Raw genomic sequence first — 20,688 nt, forward strand, 5'->3', positions numbered from 1 at the left:
TGGTGTCTCAGCAGTGGCGTAGCTAAGGAGCTCTGGGCCCCAATGCAAGTTTTACAATGGGGCCCCCCAAGCACCCAATACATAGCAATTAATACGGTGCACCAAAACCTGCCAATGGCAACTACAGTGTCAGAGGTGTAAGAAGGGGATGGGGAACAGTTTGTTAATGATTACCACTACTCAAAGTATCTATAGAAGTGATTATTATGAGCACAGGACCAATAGAGAGCTAATACTGTAGTTGAGGGAGGGCCCTTCGGGGCCCCTCTGGCCCAAGGGCCCCGATGCGGTCGCTACCTCTGCACCCCCTATTGCTACGCCCCTGTGTCTCAGCCTTGGGTGCTAGAGGACCTTGTCCCGGATCTGACTGCAGCTGGAGTGATTTCACCAATCCTGTGTACAGTCCCGAGTAGATGTTGCTCCATTCATTGCAAGGATAGCAGGATACTTAGCATGTGGCAGGATCGGTCACTGCGTGCTGCTATGGAACGCTAACCATGAGAATCCACGTGGGGTAGAGGACGCGCTCGGGCGTGATTTACCACAGAAATCCGAATAACTTATCCGATATTCGGTAATCTGATTTCCAAGGAAAAAATTCTACATTCTCTGATTGGTCCAAAGCTTGTGAGTTCTGTGATTGGTCCCAAATTTCCACGATGCGGTAATGCGGCTTTCTGTAGGTTTTCCGTTTTTGGAAAGGCAATTTCCAATTACCGATGCAGAAAGCTGATTTCCAGCCCTCCCTATATGCTACATATGCCAAGGCTGCATAATACCAACAGCAGCGGGCCCAAAGACTACCGAATACTAATAACTTAGACTGGGACAGATGGGGGGGGGGGATATACAAAGTTTCATGGGGGGGGGGGGCAAATTGGTAATTACTAGTACTTCCTCTCCAGGGGCGTATCTGGGCAATATAGCGTCCTTGGCAAACACTGAAATTGCACCACTAACCCCACCAGTACTTCTAGGTAGCCAGATGTACCCCCCTAGTATTATGTATCCAGAGGTGCTCCCAATATTGGGGCAGAGGTGTCCCTCCAGTATAGATAGCCAGAGGTACCCAGTATAAGTAGCCCCTCCCCAGTGTAGGCAGTGAGAGGTGTGCCCAGTCCCCCTCTTTCTCCCTAAGCTCCTCTTACTATAGGTAGCATTCCCGCTCCCTCCCACCTATAGGGCATTGCATTGGTGTCAGTGGGCTCTCCATTACTCACAGACCTCAGATCACCGGCGACAGAAGAAAGAGAGAGAAGGCGCACCGTACCAGCGTGGCACATTTCACATGTGAGAAGTGACCAATGACGTCACATCCGCATGTGAAGTGCTCAGTGTCTGTGGTCATTGTACACCCTCTCTCTTTGGTTACCTCTGATCTGACGTCTGAGTGATGGGGAGGCATTGAGGCAGGCATGGTGGTGCAGCACAGAGACAGGCATGGCGCCCATAGCAAGAGCCATGTCTGCACCCCTCTAGATACGCCACTATTCCTCTCTGGTCACAATCCTGTACAGAATTCTCTGGACACACTAGAATGTCTAGATTCTTGTCCTCTAATTGCTTTTGCCTTAATAATCCACAACAAATCTATCTGTATTGAAAGCGACTGGAGCAAGACGTATAGATGGGATATAACCTATTATTATAAGAGCATCAAGCAGTAAGTAACTGGAATGGGGTAGGCTTCCACGTAAGCAGGATAAAAATACCTTGGTATGTATAGCTACTAAAAATACAGCATGCTGTCCTCACAAGCACAATTAGTCTATCGCTTATCCCCCAATAAGCCGTCTCTACCTTATATAACCCCATCTGTAAGGACAGCAGAATAATATGGTGGAGGCAGCAGGCAGGCAGATAATCTAGCACAGCTGCAATGTAACATTCTACTTGTATCAGAAATGAAATGAGCAAAGCAGCCAATAAACACAAAATATCGCTCTAATAGCCTCGTTCACCGGTTTACTAAGAATACATGTCTATGACACAGTAATATCGGGCAATATTAATCCAGCGCTGCCGGCAGACAGACTGTTACTGTAATTATATTGCTCGGGGTTTTTGCGTTGCCGAATTAGGCGACCTTTTCCTCCAGATATCCTGTAAAACTTGGGGTAGCCGTAAAATATTTAAACTCGATACGCCGAGACAATGTTATGAATAGAAATGCCTGTAAATGACTGAGGTAGGCGCTAGTAATGGCTTCTCGCTGATAAGTAATGGCCCCTATTGGGAAAGGATGTGATGAGACGCCGGTTACGGCTCTATTAATCAAACTTTTTCCTTACTTTCCGTGCCACATTCACGGCTTCCTGATACCTATCAAATAAATAGCTTGAGCTGTTATCACGGAAGGCTTGTGTTGTGCAGCTTCATCGTCCTCGGCGGTTAGACGGCAATATCCCGGCCATGGTAGGCAAGTGTGAGAGCTGGCGTTAATGTTATCGTAGGCATGAAGGCAACACAAAGGAGACTGTTGTGGGTTAAGCTGGGTACACACTTCAGAGGGCAGATAGGATATAACTGCTCTTAAAGAGAAACCATAACCAAGAATTGAACTTCATCCCAATCAGTAGCGGATACCTCCTTTTACATGAGAAATCTATTCCTTTTCACAAATGGATCATCAGGGGGCTCTGTATGGCTGGTGAAACCCCTCCCACAGGAAACTGAGGACCATGGTCCTGGTAGTTTCCTGCCTGTGAACCTCGTTGCATTGTGGGAAATAGCGGTTTACAGCTGTTTCCAACTGTCAAAAAAGCTGTAACGAACGGTGAAGCACAGAGAGGATCTGATTACCGGTGATCTGCAGTATCACTAGGAATACAGCTGTATACCAGATTATAAGTGATCTGCAGTATCACCGATAATCCGATATACCAGCTAACCTCTGTTCACCTGAGTAGAGTGTAGTGTTTGGTGTAACAGTAAGACTTAGAGGACAAGCCTCAGTGCAGTGAGGAGTACTGCACGGCTTCCTTCCGAAGGCCTGAACTCTCCAAGGCGGGAGGAGTCGGGCTGACAGTAGGAAGGTAAGTCTGAAAGTAACACTCAGGAGGTAGTGTCACTAACAGGACGGGGAACCGCCTCCAATAGTAAGGTCGGTTCTCGAGGTCGGACAAGCCAGGTTGTAACACACGGACAGATAAAGTACAGAATCAGAAGGCAGAGGCGGAGTCTAGGTACAGGCAGGGTTCGGCAACAGGGTATCAGAAATATCGAGGTACAAGATCAGAAGGCAGAAGCAGAGTCTAAGGACGAGCCGGGGTTCGGCAACAGAGTATCAGAATGGCATGGTACAAGATCAGAGTTCAGGAGGATAGTCAGGCAGGCAAAGAGTCATAACAGATAATCACAATCAAACTAGTACTTTAGCTATCAACAGAATCTAGCTAAGTGTAGGATTACAGCTCCAGCTGGTCCCGACACACTTAAGGATCTGACTACAGGTCTGAGTGCTCCCACGTATGTGTTTGCAACGCCAGACAACCAGCAACTGAATAAGCAGCAGAATATATAGTTGCTGGACTCTGCTGCCCCGCCCGAACCATTCAGCCAATTATGAGTCCTGCAGGAATCAGCTGACCTTCCTGATCAGCTGACACTTCCTCTGCAGGTATAAAGGTCCTGAATTCAGGCCCGCGCGAGCATAGCTCTCCAACTGCCTAGGTGCACTAACAGACCCAGCCACACCAAGCACATGCTGCTGCATGCAAACAGCCGCTTTGCTGTCAGGACATGCGGCGGCTTTTCCGCGTTCCACCACACAACCAGACGCGTGCAAACCGCCGCGTAGGACGCGGAGTCAGCCGCCTAGCTCTTGGCACACGCAGCGGCTTTTCCGCGTTTCCTCACAAAAGCAAGCAGCATCTCCTTCCACTGACATTACCTGACAGTAGTAAAAATTTCACCATGTGATAAATCAGGGAGTGGAAAGCTTTTACAACAGGCAAACACTGACTAAGTCATGTATACATAATTCTTGTAAAAATGAAGCACTTGTTTTATTACATTATTTTCACTGGAGTTCCTCTTTAAAGCAAGCCTGTACTGGCCGGTGTACAAAAAGCAGGATACTTACCTAGGTAAAAGGAAACCGCTGGATAGTCCAAAGGCTTTTTTGCATCCTCCTCAACCCCACCGCCTTCTGAGAGTTGGCGGCCGCACTCCCCTTGGTGGATGAGTGCAGTTGTACTGCACCTGCATGAGTATGGGCGTGTCTGCACATCCCTGAGCTGCTTGTGGATGAGCGGCTTTGGCTTACTGTGCAGCCCTACTCACCCAGACACAGTACGGCCACGCTTGTACACAGAGTGGAGCATGGCCACGAGCACAAATGTTTTGTTCTACAGGACTTTTTTTCTACAGTGCAAATAAAAAACACATTCATACAGTAGAGTCTTGGTTATCTGGAACTCAACCAACCAGCACAAATTGCCGGCAGTACTCACAGTGGTGAAGACCAACTTCTAAGTCTGTTTGTGAGTTCTGCTGTGCTTAAAGGGAACCAGAGACAAAGCACCCTTGTGTATTTTACCATATATATCAGTAAGAACATTAGAGAAAACACTTACCATGCTCTCTGTTTCATCCTCACTGCTAAAAGTGTCTGTTATCAGCTGTGATAAGAATCCCGGACTGAGCATTCAGTCTGGCTTTGCAGGGAATAATTATAGCTGAGTCATTATAGCAGAGCCACAAGGGGGCAGGCTTGGGCTTGAAAAGACACCAGAGAAGACAGACTCAGCTATAATCTTTCCGTAGCAAAGCTAGACTGAGTGCTCAGTCAGGGATTCTTATCAGAGGTGATAACAGTCAGATTAAACAGAGAACAATGAAACAAAGAGCAGATTAGGTGTTTCCTGTCATGTTCCCACTGATTTATAATGTAAAATACAAGAGGGTGCTTCATCTCTGGTTCTCTTTAAAGGATACTGTAGTCCTTAAAATATACATAAAATGACACCATCTGTGTGTATAGGGAGTAGTGCAGTGACTAACCATGCCACCCTTGCCTTGGCGTCAGCCCCGTTTTCATGAAAATCCTCCGTTGTAGTTGACGTTGTAGTTAATCGATCCCTCCTAGTTGACGGGGTCGGCTCATGTGCAGTATGTCCATGCACTCTCGCAGGAAGATGTACCCAATGCACGTGCACTCTGGATGGTGGTCGGTGGGGAGCATGCTACTGAAGCGGAACATACTGCGCATATGCAGCGTAGTATGTCCGGGTCAGAGGGCATGTGCGCCGGGTACGTCTTCCTGAGGGAGTGTGGGCGTACTCCCGCAGACAATACTTACCTAGGGATTCCTACAGCCCCATGAAGTCTGTTGCCTCTCTTGTTGTCCTCCCAGGTGGCTCGGTTTCTCTATAATAGCCCCCCTCGTAATAAGGGTTCAGTCACGCCAGTTGGCCAATCTGCACATGCGCGGCCTGGCCGCCATGCTCCCATCGCCAGGAGCTCTCTGCATCTAGGCAGATAGTACTGCAGAACACTCCAGGAAATGGGAGCATGGCGGCGGCATGTGTGGCCAGACCGCGCATGCGCAGAGTTCCCTGACTGGCATAATTGAAACTCTATTATCTTGGGCTATTACAGAGGAACAGAGCCACCGGCGAAGACAGAGAAAACAGATTCTTTCCTTTATTTTGACTTCACTTTAAGGCTGGGTTCCATGGCTACCCCAAGGTTAATAGACTTTCATTTACTGTATTTTAACATTTAATACAGAGTTCATGGTATGTATATAGAGCGGGGTATAGAGCTGTATTAACTAGACTTATTTTTAACATTAATTCTCAAGCAACCAAAGAGCATGCTTATCCAACGTCAGCCAATCCGCATCGGTGCCAGATAACCAAAACTCTACTGTATATTTACATAAACAAAAGCCAACAGGCATGAAACCAAAAGCAGGTTTCTAAGAATATGCAATAGTAATACAATACAATACAATAACATTTCTATAGCGCTTTTCTCCAATAGGACTCAAAGCGCTTAGGCTCTCTCAGATTCAGTAATTGGTAGTAGGATGAAGTTTTTACACAACAAACTTGTAGTAAGGGCCAGTGCACACCAAAAAGCGCTAGCGTAATAGCAAACGCTTAGCGCTTTTTAAAGTGATTTTTCTAGGCAATTCTAAGCATGTGCCTAGCGATTTTCGAATCATGCCTAGTGATTTTTGGAGCGTTTTGGTGTAGCGTTTTTTATTTTTGTTACAGTAAAGCTGTAACTGAACAGCGTCTGTAACAAAAACGCTTGGAAAATTGCTCTGATCTAGCGCTTTTCAGAGCGATTTTCCACTTTCCTATACTTATCATTGAGGCTGAATCATCTCAGGAATTAGCAGAAATGCTGCAGGACCCGAGTTTGCATTTGAGAAAAAAGCTCATTGCTCTGATGTGCTCCATCCCATTCAAATACATTAGCTTTTCAAATCAATGGCGTTTTTAAAGGAGCTCAGAAGCACTCTTGGTGTACTCCAGCCCTTAGACTGATGTTTTCTGAGGAGGACGTATAAATTACATTGCTTCATCTCTAATATTCTGTTTTAAAGGGGCCAAACAATCCCCACAACATAAGGGAGAAAGAGTAACACTAATGCCTTGAAGTATTAAAGCAGAGTGAACAGTCCAAGAACCGACATAAATCCTCAATGCGTTTCACGAGACAAATTGCTTCTTCGGGAAGTGAATTGCTTCAAGCCAGGCACTGAAGGAAAAAAATAATAATACCAGCTGGATAGATGAAAAATGAGCCGTAGAGGGCTGACATATGAACTGGTCACAATACCAATAATATTCATGAAAAGACAGGACTACAAAGGCCAGCAGCTCGTTCTGACATCAGGGGGCTGTACCTACGACTCAAAAAAGACCCAGAAATGGCGGCATATTGCAGTTTGTCCATAAGGGACCCATGATCATGTATGGAGTCAAAGGTAAGGTAAGGATGACTGATGGCACTGCTTTACTGCATGTTTTTAGGAACTCTGCTGTGTTGGTTTCTTATATTCTCAAAAGCACAAGCTTTTAGACCCTAAAAACAAGCAAAAAAAAAAAAAAAAACATACCACAGAGAGATCTGCAGCATATTATCCTGCATATAACTCATTTAGTTATGGGATTACCGCTCTGAGCTGCGGACTGAGCCTGACTCGGGATTACCGCTAAGGAGGTTAATGCATTCATAAAGATTTTTTTAGTTTTTGTTTTTTTAATTATGAGCAACTGGATAGCGTACCGGTTAAGGCTGCTGCCTTTGATTTCGAGTTACAGCCTTTGACCAGCGTTCACATCCTGGTGACAGGGATATGGAGGCTGACATGTCTGTTTCCTTTTAAATAATGAACATTGCCTGGCTGACCTGCTCATCCTCTGCCTAGACCCGGATTTACCTCACAGGAGCCTATAGGCACAGATGTCCTGGCACCTTAGACTTCACCCTCCACAACCCTACAAACCCCCACTGAACCCCAAAACAAGTGTGCTGGCTGCCCAGCTGTCACTTCTCCCTTACCTGACATAGCTACAGGTGTCCCTTAGCAGCCAGAGTTACCCTTATTCTTAAGTAGCTAGAGGTGCCCCCAAGTATTGGGTAGCTAGAGGTACCACTGACTAATGGGAGATCTTGTCAGTGGAATGCAGAGAGCTGGGTGAGTAATCTCTCATTTACACTCTCATCAGGACTCTGGAGGGAAGAAGGGAGAAAGGCAAACGGGGAGAGGAGTGAGCCACCTACCCATCATCAGGCACCTGTAGACATGTGCCTACAGTGCCTTATGGTAAATACAGCCCTGCCTCTGCCTAGAGTGACCAGACGTCCCGGATTGCCCGGGACGCGTCCCGGATTCGGGGTCCGCTGCCCCAGGCTTAATGAGGTCCCGGGAAACGTCCCGCTTTCAGCAGCGGGACGTCCCGACCTCGGGACTCTGGCCACTCTCTCCTCATGAACTGGCAGCGGCGTCTAGTTCATTGCCTGCAGCCCCGCTCCAGCCTCCTTAATCTTGAGGCTCAAGATGGCTGCCGAAGCCCTGTACTGGAGACTATTTGTGTCTCCAGTACAGGGCTTCAGGCGCCATCTTGCCGTAGCCCTGTCAGCCCGGGAGACGAGCAGGAGGAAGGTGGTCCCAGGAGGAGCGCGCCAGAGGCCGGAGACTTCTGCCAGGTGAGTAAATGCTTTTTTTCCAGGTGAACTTTGCCCGCATTACGTTTCTTGTCTGGTGAAATGTTTGCCCGCATTACGTTTCTTGTCTGGTGAAATGTTTGCCCGCATTACGTTTCTTGTCTGGTGAAATGTTTGCCCGCATTATGTTTCTTGTCTGGTGAAATGTTTGCCCACATTACGTTTCTTTTCTGGTGAAATGTTTGCCCGCAGTGCATTTCTTTTCTGGTGAAATGTTTGCCCGCATTGCGTTAATTTTCTGGTGCAATGTTTGCCCGCATTGCGTTTATTTTCTGGTGAAATGTTTGCCCGCAATGCGTTTATTTTGTACTGACGTGTTGCCCGCATTGCGTTTATTTTGTACTGACATGTTGCCTATTGCGTTTATTTTCTGGTGTCCGGGGTAACTGTTACTGCATTTATTATTTAATGGTCATAGATGGCTATGTTTGCTGCTTTGTGGTTACGGTATACTATTAGCATCACACAGTTTCTGCACACCCATGATGCAAAGTCTCGTTTGTCCACATCATGGCGTAAACACTGCTTTCTTATGCCTCGGTGTTACATCATTACGTTAGCTCCGCCCATACAATGTCAAGACCACGCCCATTTTTCGCCACGGCGCAGCCCCCTCCCCCCAGTCCCCCCAGCGCTCCTCAGTCCTCCCCCCCCCCGTCCCAGGTTGGACCCACAAAAATCTGGTCACTCTACCTCTGCCTCTAATACTTTAGGCCCTAGACCCTTAAAGGATACCACAACTGAAATGTGACATAATGAGATAGACATGTGTATGTACAGTGCCTAGCACACAGATAACTATGCTGTGTTCCTTTTTTTCTTTCTCTGCCTGAAAGAGTTAAATATCAGGTATGTAAGTGGCTGACTCAGTCCTGACTCAGACAGGAAGTGACTACAGTGTGACCCTCACTGATAAGAAATTCCCCTTTTTTACCTCTTTCTTGCTCTCAGAAGCCATTTTCTGCTAGGAAAGTGTTTTATAGTTGGAATTTCTTATCATTGAGGGTCACACTGTAGTCACTTCCTGTCTGAGTCAGGACTGAGTCAGCCACTTACATACCTGATATTTAACTCTTTCAGGCAGAGAAAGAAAAAAAGGAACACAGCATAGTTATCTGTGTGCTAGGCACTGTACATACACATGTCTATTTCATTATGTCACATTTCAGTTGTGGTATCCTTTAAACAAGTGTGCAGCTTAGATGTCTATGACAAATTTGACAAGTTTAGCTGCGTGCATGTTTCAGGTGTGTGTCATTTAGACCCTACTGACCAGAAAGATCAGCAGGACAGCCATTCAACCGGTATTCTTTAAAGAGAGACTGAAGCGAATGAAAATTGTTATTTTTACCTGGTAGTTATCTTCAGTAGTATGAGGAGAGGTAAACCGCTGCATCCCCACGTCAAAACGAGGGCTTTAGACCCTCCAAATCCCCGGGGGAAAATCCAGGGAGCGCTTCCTGTAAGAGGCAGAGCTTTCCGCTGTAGCTCTGCGGCTCTGCCTCTACTGAAGTCAATCGCCGCCTTTCCCTGCCCCTCTCAGTCTTCCTTCACAGAGAGGGACTGGGAGAGGTGGAGATCCGCACGGAGATTGACTTCATTAGAGGCAGAGCTACATCACAAAGCTCTGCCTTCCCCGGGCAGCTAAATCCATGACTTTCGTGGATGTTTTCCCCGGGATTTTCCCCGGGATTTGGTGGGTATAAAGCCCTCGTTTTGCCACGGGTATGCGGCGGTTTAACTCCCCTCAAACTCCTGAAACTAACTACCTGGTATAAACAACACTTTTTATCTGCTTGACATGACAGCCTCCATAAATCTCACACCTCGGGTTCCTTTGAACAAACAAGCAAGGGAATCTAGAGCGTGTAAAGAATGGAACACCTGCACTTGAAAATCCCAATTTACTGAGCTTATTATTATGATTTAGAATTTATATAGCGCAAACATCTTCTACATCGCTGTACAGAGTATATAGTCATGTCACTTAACAGTCCCTGAGAGGGGCTCACAATGTAATCCCTACCATAGTCATATGTCTATATCGTAATCTAGAGCCAATCTAGAGGGAAGCCAAATAAAGTGAACCCGAGGCGGGGTTCTTACAACGCAATCCCCATACAGAGGCTGGGTCTGCCTATAGAGTCCAGCCTCTGTTGCTGTTTAGCTTCCCCCAAAGCCCCCTGCGTGCTGCGAGACCCCATAAAACACAGCCACGCTATGCGGCTGTGTTTACCTCACTAATGTCAGTCTCCGCTCTCTCCCGCCTCCTGAATTGCTCCGGTCCCTGCCCGCGTCCCATCTCTCCAATCAGCAGCGAGGGAAAGGACGTGGGCGGGGACCGAAGCGATTCAGGAGGCGGGGGAGCGGCGAGATTGGCATTAGTGAGGTAAACACAGAACGCTGCGACACGCTGCATGTCGCCAGCGCGGCTGTGATTAATGGGGTCTCACAGCGCGCAGAGGGGGCTTTGGAAGAAGCTATATAGCAACAGAGGCTGGGCTCTATAGGCAGACCCAGCCTCTGTATGGGGATTGCAATGTAAGAACCCTGTCTCGGGTTCTCTTTAACTTATCTGTATTTTTTTGGGATGTGGGAGGAAACCGGAGTGCCCGGGCAAATGAAAAGATAACAGCACTTATATCCAGAGACCAAACTGCGAAACTGGAAGAAAAAATTGATGAAGTGAAGTATCAGTGCCGTCCTTGAACAAATGCATTGTCCATCAATAACTACTAAGCCGGTAATCTGCGGCCTCGGAAGATGTCTGCATACATACAAGCAACACTATTATTTCCAGATTACATCAAACAACCTAAGCTGCCTAATCTTCTGGGTGTAAATGGACACTTACAGCCACAATACAGCACTGAAAATTTTCCAAGCCACTAGCGATCTATGAACGTTAGCGAGTGTGGCTGCACCCCGCCTGTGCCAGTCCATTCTGTGGCTATGGAGCCACTTGTGCACAGTTTTTTCCTCCAGGCACAAGCGAATCCATGCTACTGCACAGGAAGGACTCACCCAGGTGGTGCTGTGCTTGTACATGGAGAAAAAGAGTCCCAGTGAGCAGCGGTGGGGTGGTGGAGGACATGGATAGCCTCTGGAGCATCCAGCAAGTGCATGTGTAGTACAGCTAAGAAATAGAACATTAGTAGCAAAGAAAAGAGTCTCATATTGCTTTCCAGTACAGGAAGAGTTAAAAAAAACTTTAAGAGTTAAGAAACTTCAGATGTTATCTATGCAAAAAAGCTACTTGGGTTAAATACAGTCCTGTTTTCTGAAGCACTTAAACAGCCAAGAAACAGTGAGAGACAGCTTGAGATAAGGTTTTACTGCTAGGAAGGTTAACTTATTGAGAACCTGCTGCCTTAAGAACCAGGCAAATTTGCATGCGGAGGGTGGAGGGCGCGTTTGGGGGGTCAGGCAGCCGGATCCAGAGTGTGGCTTGCTGGGCTGTGTGCCCCCCTGTAGCCAGCAGCATTTACTCACCTCCCAGGCTCCAGCAATGAGCCACAGTAGACCCCTTGGCTCCGGCCAGCATCCCCGCTCGTACTGCCGCTCAGTTCCGGGTCCCGGCTTGATGACGTCATCAAGGCGGGACCCGGCACTGACGTCAGAGCGGAGGGGGGCGCCAATCGCCATGGGAATGGCAGGAAGGTGAGTGGATCCTCTTCTTCCCCCCCCCCTACCGCCACATCAGTGATCACTACGATACGCTGGCGATCATAGTGATCACATGACCAGGAGCCATACGTGATGGCTTCTGATCACTAAGGGGAGATGTCAGCTGTCATATGACAGCTTAATCTCCCCTCTTGGGTGCGCACGATCGCGAAACGGCGGGCGGCGTAAATCCTACGCGCATCAGAGTTAGGAGGCCACAAGGGCGGCGTCAGATTTACGCTGGTGGTCCCCAAAAGGTTAAAGGGTAATTATCTCTGCTTTTGTTTTATAGCTTAAAACAGAGTGTGGTTTTAAAACTGCAAATGCGACAGAATGATGCAATGTTCTAAAAAAAAAAAAGCTATATAACTGAAAATAAAAAATATGACTTTTCTTTGCTACTAATGTTGTATTCATTATACGTACCAGTGTTCTCCCCAGAAATTTTTTCCAGACGGGTGGCATGAAATAGTAGCCGGGTGGCATGAAAAAGTAGCCGGGTGGGGCGAGATTAGAATGCAGGCCCGGTGCTTCTGTGAGCAACTCTGCTTACAGCATAGGAAGTGAGCCGATGACAGCCGGGTGGTCACCAAATCTAGCCGGGTGGAGCACTCAGCTAAAAGAGACTGGGTAGAACACAGCGTACTACACATACAATTCATTGTTCCATACTTTTTTTGGGCTTCCGGTTTGTAGTAAACAAAAAACAAAAAACAAAAAAAAGCCAAAACTATGAAAAATATTTTAATGATATTACCATACATATTTTTTTAAAATATGTTAAAATCTGGCAGCATAACCCACACCTCTTTTCTAATACTCTTGTCTTCTGTTCAGGGGCGCAACCATTAACCACTTGAGGACCCACCCTTTACCCCCCCTTAAGGACCAGCGTTATTTTTTGTGATCTGTGCTAGGTGGGCTCTGCAGCCCCCAGCACAGATCAGCTGGCACACAGAGCGATCAGATCGCCCCCCTTTTTTCCCCCCTATGGGGATGATGTGCAGGGGGGGTCTGATCGCTCCTCCTGTCTGGCATGTTGCGGGGGGGCACCTCAAAGCCCCCCTCCGCAGCGAAATTCCCCCCTCCCTCTCCTATCTGCTCATCCCCGGTGATCGGGGCTGCACAGGACGCTATCCGTCCTGTGCAGCCAGTGACAGGCTGTCCCCTGTCACATGGCGGCGATCCCCGGCCGCTGATTGGCCGGGGATCGCCGATCTGCCTTACGGCGCTGCTGCGCAGCAGCGCCGTACAATGTAAACAAAGCGGATTATTTACGCTTGTGTTTACATTTAGCCTGCGAGCTGCGATCGGCGGCCCGCAGGCTATTCACGGAGCCCCCCGCCGTGAATTGACAGGAAGCGGCTGCTTCCTGATTAATCAGCCTGCAGCTGGCGACGCAATACTGCGTCGCTGGTCCTGCAGCTGCCACTTTGCCGATGCGCGGTATGAGTGTGCGGTCGGCAAGTGGTTAATCAATCATGGGACCCCCAGCAGAATTTTTATGGGCCCCCAATGATCGCAACATTTTCCCATGCCAACCAGCCTCACGGCCCATCTCACAAGGGTCATAAAACAAATGTGGCCATCATGATCTTCACACCCATAACAAGTGTAGCCACAAAGCACCTGATCTGAAGGATGAACTGCTTTATCAGAGGAAGTGAACTAGTAGTTGGAGGCCCCCTTAGAGCACCCCCCATGGTCACAGAGGCTGCTACTCTACAGATACCCCTTGCTTTTGTTCCTTTCTTCTGCCCTGTGCTCAGGGCAGGTTCTCTCATGAAGCAAGGTGAAACATTTGCATCAAGCGGCAGAGATTACAGGGGCAGCATGTTTGTACTGTGTGTGTACACTAACAGCATGCAGTCAGAGTAGGAGAAGAAGAGAGGAGAGCGAGGTGAAGAGGTCATCGGTGGGGAAAAGCAGCTTGTTGTGCTGCGTGAGTGAGGAGTCTGTTAGTGAGTGAGGAGCGGGGAGGCAGGAGAGCGGCAGTGTTTCATTTGACTTGCACGGCAGAAGGGAGGAGGTGGAACTGCTGTCCTGACTGAGGAGGAATGGAGTGGCTGAGGGAGAGCAGTTTGTTTGTCACAGACTCACAGCCAGCCAGTGTGCGATTGTGTTGAGCTGCAGCATGTCATGTGAGAACATTAAATGAATCAGAGCAAATTGTTGGGTGCTGTACGATCATTTCAAATGGGGAGATCCTCATAAGTTTGCTTCAGACAGCAAAACGTGTAGAACTGGCCCTGCCAGTGCTCTCTTGTGGGTCTTCTGATGCAAACTGACCAGAAGCCCTGGCATTAGCATATCTGAAGTTGCCAAAAAAAAACACCCCATTGCTCCATATCTGGCAATACTACCCAATATTCACATATTTAGTCACTTACTCTGGTTTCAACCCATAGACTTTAATGAAAAAACAAAATAAATTCAGTAAAGTAAAACCATAGTTAGAATTTCCCCTCTCCTCTAATGTTAGGTACACACCATTCAATTTCCCTGCAGGTCAAAAGGTCGAAACAATTATTTCCAACATGTCTGATCAGCTCCCAACCTATAACGAGATCGATTTTGTGCAGTAGTGATTGGAAAATCGATCCCGTTATCAATAAGGAACTGACATGTCAGAAATAATTGTTTTGCCCCATCGATCTGCCGGGAAATTGAATGGTGTGTAGCTCTAATAGACTAACCACACTATTCTAAGCACTAAGTATAAACGTTCAATTTTATAAAAAGTGTCTGAAAGGTTTAATAGTTTTAGTTTCATATTCTCATGCATTCTAAAGGTTGGTACACACATCAGATAAAAGTCTTTGGAAAATGAAACATCACAGACCAATCTTACCCCCTTCCATGTAGTATGAGAGCCATACCTACACGGTCTATTCTATGGAGCTAAACTCCCCATCAGATAAACATTTTTGCAAGATTATGCACACTAAGATGCTGCACACATGCAAAAGATAAGTATCTGCAAAAGATCTGCTCCTGCAAAAGATCCGTTCCTGCAAATGCATTCATAGTCTAGGATATCTGCAGATCCTCATACACACCTTGTTTAACAGACATTCATCTGCAGATCAGATCCACCAGGATGGATCTTCAGATCTGCAGATGATTGTCAGATATGCAGATGAATGTCTGTTAAACAAGGTGTGTATGAGGATCTGCAGATATCATAGACTATGAATGCATTTGCAGGAACAGATCTTTTGCAGATACCGATCTTTTGCATGCGTACAGCATCTGTGTGTGCAGCATCTTGCAAAGATTTCTATTTAATGGTGAGTTCAGCTCCATAGAATAGACTGTGTAGAGTATGGCTCTCATACTGCATGGAATGGGGTAAGATTGGTCTGTGAACTTTCCTTTTCCAAAGACTTTTATCTCATGTGTGTACCCACCTTAAAGGGACACTTAAGTCAAACAAAAAAAATGTTTTACTCACCTGGGGCTTCCAATAGCCCCCTGCAGCTGTCCGGTGCCCTCGCCGTCTCCCTCCGATCCCCCTGGCCCCGCCGGCAGCCACTTCCTGTTTCGGTGACAGGAGCTGACAGGCTGGGGACGCGAGTGATTCTTCGCGTTCCTGGCCACAATAGTGCCATCTATACTGCTATAGCATATATCATATACCACATAGCAGCATAGAGGGTGCTAATGTGTCTGGGAACGCGAAGAATAACTCGCGTCCCCAGCCTGTCAGCTCCTGTCACCGAAACAGGAAGCGGTTGCCGGCGGGGCCAGGGGGATCGGAGGGAGACGGCGAGTGCACCGGACAGCTGCAGGGGACTATTGGAAGCCCTAGGTGAGTAAAACTCATTTTTTTGTTTAACTTAAGTGTCCCTTTAAGGCTGTGTTCCCACTTATAGCCGAATCACATGCAGCCAAGCAGGAGCGGACAATGTAGTGTCTGCTCCAATGGTCCGCTGTGCTCCGGCTGGAGTCCAGGGCAGATGCGTTACCCCCATAGGCGATGAGGGAATGCATCTGCCTACCCGGGATCATCACGGACTGCACAGAAGTGCGTCACACTTAGTCCAACAGATTCCACGGAATCCACTGCAGAGTGACAAGTGTGAACGGATCCTATTTCTAAAATAGGAGCTGTTCCCTGTCAATTTAGCAATGAGCGGAGAACGGACAAAAAATGTCTGTTCTCACCTCAAGTGGGAACAAAGCATTATTTCTCATAAACTACAGCACAGAGCTCTAAAGGTTGCAGCAGAGATGGTTCTCCTATCTCTGAATTTAGGCGATAAGAGCTCAGAGAGATTCTGTGTGAAAGGGATAAAGACAGAAAGCTAAGCAGTCTAAAAATAGCAGTGCGGTGCTTACAGATTGAACTGTATAGTTTATTATTTGGCAAGATGGCAGCTTGCACACTAGCTGAAGGCAACTGAGGGGCGGGGGGGGGGACTTAAGATTTTTTTTTTTTTTTTTACACGGATGACATTTCTTTTATGTGACTGGCAGATTGGATACCAATATAGTCAAAAAGGATCTGGAAGGCGGGAGGAGAATCTTTTTAATTGCATATTACGCCAGATGGCGGTTCCGCTTTAGATTGAAATGTTAAACGGATGTCTAAATACATATGGCCAACTAAAGTACCTGAAACCAGCGATATAATTATTGAGATTCAGCAGCGGAGACAGCAAGAGATGCAAACTGTTTTTTTACAGCAATGAATGGCGAGCTTTATGTTTGGGATAATGGAAAGACTTGCAGGAGGGGACACAATTAGAGAAAGGTCAAACTCCCTCCACATTAGTTGGGAAACAATACTTACCGAAGCCCGCTGATGTTTGTATGAGCTGCAATTAACTGGAAACTATTGTTTTAGTACATGTGTTCCAAGAATAGACAATCTGAAAGCTGTTAAAAGGCTTTAAATGATAAGATGCCCATCTCTGGTGGAAGAACGCTATTAACTATTCATCTATTTTCTCCGTCTCATTAAAAAACTATTTGTCTTATAAAAACGGGGGACTAAAGGGAGTTTGTATTTTTCCATCATTCATTGCATTCTAAAGGTTTATTGTATGAAGACATCTTCAGATATCTTAGTTCAGTTGTAAAGAGGTGATGTGATGACAGTGATCACCCAACCCAAGAAGATCGGAAGGATAGGAGGAGGTCCCCGCAGGAGCGCCTCTAGCCATTTTGTCACTCCAGGCAAGAAAATCTGTGGTGCCCCCATGGCTCCCCTACCATGAAAATAATCATAATGCAGCAATGTTTCACCAGAAAATAATCATAATGTGGCAGCATTTGACCAGAAACTACACTTATTTTGGCAGCATTTCACCAGAAAATACAAGTAAATTTGGCAGTGTTTCACCAGAAAATACGCAATGTGGGCAGCATTTCACCAGAAAATACACAAAGGCAGGGAGAAAAGAAAGAGGCACAGGAGGACTGAAGGAGGCACACAGGGGACAGAATGAGGGACAGAGCAAGGCGCAGGGGACAGAGGTGGTACATGGGGACTGAAGAGGCACATGGAGACAGAAGGAGGCACAAAGGGAGACAGAAGGAGACACAGGAGGATAGAAGGAGGCACAAAGGGGCACAGAAGGAGGCAGAGGTGACACAGGGGGACTGAAGGAGGCACATGGGGACAGAAGGAGGCACAAAAGGGACAGAAGGAGGCACAAAGGAGGACAGTTGGAGGCACAAAGGAGGAAAGAAGGATGCACAAGGCACAGAGGTGTCTGCTGCCTGCAACTTACGCTAAGTAGATGCAACAGAAGCAAGTAATAGAACACCCATTGGGTGGGGCTTAGTCCAGGGGTGGGGCTTAGTCCAGGGGTGGGGCTTAAACCAGCAACATAGCGCCCCCCCCCCCCAGGACCAATGGCACTCCCGGCAATAGCATGTACTGCCTATGACCAGAGGCGCCCCTGAGTCCCTGTATATAAAACGTTTAAAAACAGTTTAAAATAAATAGATAGCCTCACATCAGATGAGGAATGGCTTTCAATATACTGTATTTTTTGGACTATAAGTCTATAAGTCATCATTGCATCTTAGAGTCCATATGCAGGGAGTTCATGACTTGTGAATGCCTGCCAATACGAACCTCCAACCCATCTCAATGCCGGGAACTCCCTGTACTGTGCCCATGCAGAGGAGGACATAGGGACAAACGGAGGACACACAGGGGCATAGAGGAGGACACAAGAGGGACAGAGGACACAGGGAGACACGAGGTACAAGGGGGCATGAGGTACAAAGGGGGCAAATTCCACAAGATGCCCCTTCACCATGGATGCACCAGGTTTAGTATATATATTTTTCCCCTGATGTTTGTCCTCTAAACCTAGGTGCGTCTTATGGTCAGGAGCATCTTATAGTCTGAAAAATACGGTAATATTTATTGGACACTAAAAACGACAATGCGTTTTACGGGTCGCACCCACTTCCTCAGGTCAAGTTCAATTCACTTTTTCTCTTACGTTTTCTCCTAGGAGAGAATTTTCCATCTTCGGATTAAAAATGTTCAAGGCTGTGCAATTGTAAAACGTACCAAAAAGTAGGGAACAAAGTACTATCAAAATTAGTGTTTTCTTGTTTGTAAGGGGCATTTTACGCCTTGCTTTGATAGCTGTTCTTATCTTCTTCTACACTCACAGCCAGGGATGCAGGCTCGTACCAGCCTAGCGCCGAAAATGCACACACGCCCACTGCAGCGTGTTCCAAACAAACATCGAGGAATCCCGATCTAGGGCCTAGTGATGTAGCGAACATAACATTTTCACAAAAGCTCACAAACAGGCACCCTTAGAAGGGTGAACTACTGTAGCACTAAGCACTATCTTCATCTGTTTGCAATAGCTAAAGTGCACTGTGTGGACACACTAAACAGCAATATCACAGCCATTAAAAGGGCTCTGGTGCTTATGTAGATAGTGAATTAGTAATGTAGCAGCAAGAAACTCTACTGGGGACACAGAACACAGGCCTAACTAATGATTTCCCTATCTGCAGAAATAGTACATCACTAATCTCCTTCACAGCAGCCACAGTCCGAGTGTAAAATGGCTGCTGTGCTGGCTTTCTGATAGGTGGTGGGGGGTCCAGATGGGAGAGATAGCTGATTGGCTGCCATGTGTCTGCTAACTCTGGGCAGAGGGGTACATTTTTGGCTCCATTATAATGTATAGGGGGCGAAACAAACACACCATATGTTTGCGAATAGATGCAAACGCGAACACGCATTGTTCGCCGTGATCTATTAGGCGGGCGAACAGTTCGGGCCATCTCTAATTGGGCCTAGAGCCCTCAGCTACTAGTATCACAGTGTACACACAGCAGAAGTCAACAAGTGTGAATTTTTGAAGATTTATAGGTTTGCCAGTACCAGTATGAGAGGTTTACATTAAGCTGCTAACTCTCTCCACTACTCCCCTGGTTGACATCACTTGGTTTATTTCCTGCCTTGCCAGAAGGGGTGAGAAATGTCTTGTAGGATGGATATTCAAAAATAGACTAACGCCTCAGCTGAGACTCACAGATACTGCTTATAAGGGAAAAAATAGAAACATAACTGAAAATTAGCCAGTTGTAAATAAATGATGTAATATTAAATATCATATTCAGTATCAAAACAATGAATATAGAATATGTTTTAATAGGAACAGAATAGAAATGATCTTGAAAGTGCACCTGTACATGCAGATCCATAGGTAGGGCACGGACATTGGAAATGGGGGGGGGGGGGGGGGGGAATATGAGGGAGATACTATTTACATAAACAATACATTTTTGTCTACAATTTATTTTATTTTCCACTAGACCACAGGTGTCAATCACAAGGCCCGCAGGCCAAATGCGGCCCTCCTTGCAATTTTATGTGGCCCCCGAGAGCTTCAAACGTGCATCACTGTAGGCTGGTTTCACAGTGGGACGTTAAAGTCCCACGTAACAGCAGCCAGTAACGCAGCCTAACTCACAGCACTGTAAAATCTATTGTGCTGTTCACAGTGCCCACGTTGCGTTACATAGTAACGCAGCACGTTTAAGCAAAGTGCTGCATGCTGTACGTTATACTGGGCTAAGCAGCGTTAGACTGCTTGCACATGCTCAGTAATGCTGGAGGAGGAGGAGGTCTCCCTTCCTCCTCAGCGGCCAGCCACATGGCTAATTAATATTCACTGCACTGCAGAGACTGGTGGTAGGACTGTAGTGTTGTCCGGATCATGAACGAATCGTTCAATTGATCCGGATCTTTTTTGTGAGTCAAATCATCCAGATCACCACAATGAACGATTCGGTTCACAGTGGATGTCTGTCTGGAAGAAACAGGAACATACAGAATGTACAGTGCAGGGAAAGTCCTGTCCTGCTAGTCATTTCACCCAGTCTGCTTCCCTAGTAAAATGATTCAAATGATTTGGTTCAAAAATCCGGATCTTTTCAATGATTCGATTCAAATGATCCGAATCCTTAAAACGATCCGGACTTCCTATCACTAACCTGGAGCGGCTGCTTTGAGAGCTGCATAACGCAGCTCAATCTGACGTCCAACTTCAACACCACCATATGTTGCGTTAGGGGCAGGTTATGCGACCATAACGTCCCCTAAAACGCAACGTCTTGGTGGGAAAGTAGCCGTAAGCAGTAAAACTTGTAAGGATTTTTTTGCCTTCCCCTGGATGAACTGGGATATGTGAGGGTGGGAAACACAAAGGTAAGTAACGAAGCAAGTTATCTCGGCGGCCCCGAATTACATCTACTTGGAGGGGGAATAGTACTTAATGCCACCGGGGAGTTTTGCAGCAGCGGAAGGAGTCTTCATTCGGCTCGCGCTCCGCCGTACTGACCAAT

General features: G+C 46.9%; 1 protein-coding gene across 16 annotated transcripts in view; it reads right to left on the reverse strand.

Moving 5' to 3' along the window:
- EPHA6 (EPH receptor A6) overlaps window positions 1-20,688 on the reverse strand; it is a 1,277,595-nt gene that overhangs the window by 209,040 nt on the left and 1,047,867 nt on the right. The gene's annotated exons all lie outside the window — the stretch shown is intronic.

The sequence above is a fragment of the Hyperolius riggenbachi genome, chromosome 2 (genome assembly GCF_040937935.1).
Source record: "Hyperolius riggenbachi isolate aHypRig1 chromosome 2, aHypRig1.pri, whole genome shotgun sequence".
Lineage (NCBI taxonomy): Eukaryota > Metazoa > Chordata > Amphibia > Anura > Hyperoliidae > Hyperolius > Hyperolius riggenbachi.